The 4289-nt window shown below is 30.8% G+C and overlaps 1 long non-coding RNA gene across 1 annotated transcript; it reads left to right on the top strand.

Moving 5' to 3' along the window:
• Positions 1-447: 447 nt before the first annotated feature.
• LOC145718407 (uncharacterized) lies at positions 448-3805 on the top strand. Its single transcript, XR_014141784.1, has 5 exons — positions 448-639; positions 751-802; positions 1286-1352; positions 1770-1878; positions 3484-3805. It is a non-coding gene; the product is annotated as an uncharacterized LOC145718407 (long non-coding RNA).
• Positions 3806-4289: the final 484 nt, after the last annotated feature.

The raw sequence follows: 4289 nt of genomic DNA, 5'->3' as shown, positions 1-4289 counted from the left end.
TTTGGCCAGCGGGTAAGAAGGATACTCAGAGGGGCACCTGGGTGGCTTATTTGGTAAAGCGACTGCCTTTGGCTCCGGTCATGATCCTGGAGTCCCTGGATTGAGTCCTGCATCGGGCTCCCTGCTCTGCGGGAAGCCTGCTTCTCCCTCTGACCCTCCCCCCTTTCATGTGCTCTCTCTCTCTCATTCTCTCTCTCTCAAATAAATAAAATCTTAAAAAAAAAAAAAGGATACTCAGAACAATACAGAAATGACAAGTCTGAATCACCCATCTCATTAAAGATAGCACTTATAAAATGACAGATCTACCAAGAAAGCATACCTGTTTGAAATTGAAAATATGTACTTAACTTTTTAAAATACATACATTATAAATATTGTCCAGAGTTTATTGAAAGAGGATAGGATTTTTAGGAGTTCACTCCTCCATGCCAGAAACAAAAACCTATAAACTCTTTTTTAATATTAAAAATGTATTAGCATTAGGTTAAACATTGTTAAACAATCAGTACTTTTTAAAAAACTGTTTAGTATTCTAAGTAATACAGTACTTTCAATTCAACAGGACTGTCTTCAAGGAAAGTGATATTAAATACAAGTGGCCTGTTTTATAATATAGAACTTCTAAACTTCGGACAGGTAATTATCCTGATTATAGCAAGAATTTGATTTTACTTCACTGTTTAGTTAAGCAAACAAATAAACTTTTGTTTGTTGTTTTTTTTTTTTTTGTGATTGAACTCTTATTAGATATACCAGGCTTTTAAAATCAACGTAGTAAGCAAGTGCTCAGGAGTCAAAGGTAAGTGTATTTTCTGAGAAGAATTGTATTGTCATTTGAAGAAACAATAGCTCTTCACTTGAATTTTCTATAATAGTTATTTATTTTATGTGAATTAAAATTAAATTATAGTAGAAAAGCTGTCTATATTTCCAAGAGTTTTAACATAGACCCTTTTTAACACTAAGTATCTTCAGCTGTATCAGTTTAAATATCCACATTTTAAAAATACTGTATATATTTTTCTATCTCATTATAGTAGTAATTCAGATTTAGCTGTTTTACCAGTTTCTTGTTACTTTCCATATGCTGCAATATCTTTTGTAAGTCTAATTAAACATTATTATTTAATAATTCTCTGTAATTTTTTATGGGATCTAAGTCTTACTGGTTATTTTTTATGAAATGGTTAACTCTGTAGTTAGGTATTATAGTAGCTTATGTAACACTTAAGGTTAAGGTTACATAAGGTTAATAACACATATTTCCTTTATGTTTCCACAGAAGAAATAACTAGTATTTATAAACTTCATATTCCTTGGTCTTACGAAGATTCCTTAACTATTGCACAGTAAGTATATGGAACTTTGGTCATTTTGAGTAATACATATTCTGCTTAGTTTATTTAAGTGAAATTTTAATGAAACTATTTAAGTGCCTCTTAATAAAATGTAACTATCCTTGAGGTAGCATTGTGCTCATAAGATAATATTATAAGATAATGTAGTATTCTTATCTAAATGATCTAGAATTTAAACTTTACTTGCTTGGACCATCAACCCCTTCCTCGACTGTCCTCCAACGCCTGTCCTAGATGAAGGAGCATTCAAACAACTGTGATACAATTGAAAAAGTGTCCATCTATAATAACGTCTCTGACATCTGTCTTCCTCTCCATTATTTCATTGTGTTGTGCGAGGATTGACTTAGAGTTGGTTATTTAACAGCAGTTTGTATTTGAGAATTAATATTTAAGTTTTCTTTTCAGGGTACCATCTTCCACAGAAATTTCTCTGAAACTCCATATTGCTCAACCAGAAAATGACAGCCATGTAGCATTATTAAAAATGTATACATCTTCAGACTGTCAGTATGAAGTAAGTTGCATGTTTGCTTAACTTTTAAGATTTAGTTATAGAATACACAGGAAATGTATTTTTATATTAGCCTTAGATATATGGTAATGTGGAAGCCAATAAATATATGAAATAGACATTTATGATGCTTTAAACATTCTCCATTTTGCCTGTTAGCACCACCTCAGTATTTCCTTATATGTCTTAATAAGTAATAGAAAATGAAAATTGAGACTATAGATTAACTTTCTAAGTTTGGAAGCTCAAAGTCCAAAATTCTCTATAAATTGAAGAACATCATGAAATCAGCTGACATGGCTTTACTGCAATAATTAACATGACTTATATTGGTTTCCAGCTCCACTGGATAAGTGTTAGAATCTTCTTTCCTTTTCACTAGCTTTTTAAATCTCTGTTAGTCATTAATATGTGCAGTGTAGTATGCCTGCTGTGTTTGTTTTACAATCACAGTACCTCTCTGCTCCAAGAGAAGGGAAATAGACTTGAGGAACATTTACTCTTATGGATTCATGAACTACAGGTGTCCCTCTGTATCATCCCAGGTTCTAAGAATTCCAGGTTTAAGGGATTATATATTTTAATGGCGATTTCTGGTTTATGTGAAATATCTTCTTTCTATTCAGTTCCTTTAAAACAACCTTAAATATTTGGATTCTTCATTAGAACTTTCTTGGGGTGGATTAGAATTGGTAGGTCAGACTGTTCGTTAGCAACAAGTTTCAGTTGGACCTAAATTATGAGTTATTTTGGATTTCGTAGTATTTATTAATGCTTTCATATCTTGCTTTCTGTTTCTAATACTGAAGGACTTTGTAGGGCTGTAATGGTTTTTAACATGTGTCTAATAGTGATAGCAAGAATTGCATTAATACTTTGGCTCCAAATACTGCACACACTCACAAATGTCCATGTTTTTATAAGTACTTTACATTTTTAAAAAGTAAGTATTTTGAATAATCATTTTATAATTTCCGTATGAAATACATATTTCCTTTTCCCAGACTTCCTAATATCAAAAAAGTGTATTTATAATAGAGATAATGATGAATTTCTTTTTAAAATACTGTTTCGGCTTAAATTTTACCAAATATGCTCTGTTCCTGGTCTTTTATTCTATGAAACTTGTTTTTATGAAATTTACTCAGAAGTGCCTTAGCTTAACTATACTTAGTGCTATACAGTTGTAGGTTTGAGATTTTAAAATACTGGTTATATACGTAGGTTAATTTGTGTTTAATTGTTCAGCAAACGTATGTGTAGCTTCTGAATTCAGTCATTCAGTCAATTCCTTTAGCTTGCACGACCTGGTACTAAGATATTCTGGTTAATCAAATATTCTAGTTAGTAAAGGGTTATCACATGTACCATTCATCCAGTTGTCAAAGAATTAGAATCCAGGAAAATTTGCTGAACAATAAAACTACACTTAATACAAATTAAAATTTGTGGTTCAGAAGATTCTTACAAGACCATAAATGTGTTTAGGTTGATCATTATTAAAAAATTAATGATTATGCTTAGAGATGTGAAGTGCTCAGTTTAATAAAATGTGAACTAGAAGGCTTTAGGAAAAATAACCTTTTTTTAATGATTATTTTAAACTAGGTGACAGTTAAGACTTCCTTTTCACAAATACTTGGACAGGTAAGTGATTACTGTTGATTACTATAAGGCAAGGGTTGCAAACTGTTGTCTAGAAAGGGCCAGATAATAAAATATTTTAGCAAACCAAATATGATCTGTTGCTGCTGCTACTGCTGCAGCTGCTTCTTTCTTTTTCAACGTTCTCCTTTTCCTTCTTTTCCCACTTTAATAAAATCCAAAAACCATTCTTAGCAGAAAAATCATAGTTGGCCATGCCTGGCTTTAAGGTGATGCTTTCACTCCTAGAAATGAGAGCTGATTCGTGATTCTCAAATTAGTGTTTTTGGCTAAATGAATGTCATATTAAGATTTCATGTTGATCATACTATACTATACTTCATAGTCCAGTAAAATTTGTAGTCTCTGTCATATAAACAAACATTTTCAAATAACTTTTTATGTTGTATATGCTTAGCTTGTAAAAATAAAAAGTAAGTTATATTAAAAATAAACATGTTGAAATACTTTAAATGCTTTTGGGGAGTATGTTTCTGTAGTTCATAAATAGTGTTACAAAAATAATTTATCAAATAGTAGAACTACTAAAATATTACTCAATATCATTATAATTTGCAGAATTGTATAACCTGGGCATGAATAAGAATTTTTTATTTTATTTTTTTGTCTGTTGTGGCATAGCATAGCAGAATTTTTAAAATTCAAGTCCTTTAATTCTATAATTATAAAACTTACAAATCAAAATTAAATCAGAAAATTTTTATATGCATTATCTCATTTGATTCTCACAACAACCTGGTGAGAACTAG

The sequence above is a fragment of the Leptonychotes weddellii genome, unplaced genomic scaffold (assembly GCF_054177405.1).
Source record: "Leptonychotes weddellii isolate Sample4059 unplaced genomic scaffold, ASM5417740v2 HiC_scaffold_15281, whole genome shotgun sequence".
NCBI classification, from domain to species: domain Eukaryota; kingdom Metazoa; phylum Chordata; class Mammalia; order Carnivora; family Phocidae; genus Leptonychotes; species Leptonychotes weddellii.
Note: the sequence above shows the minus strand (reverse complement) of the source record. Positions and strands in the feature narration are given on the sequence as shown.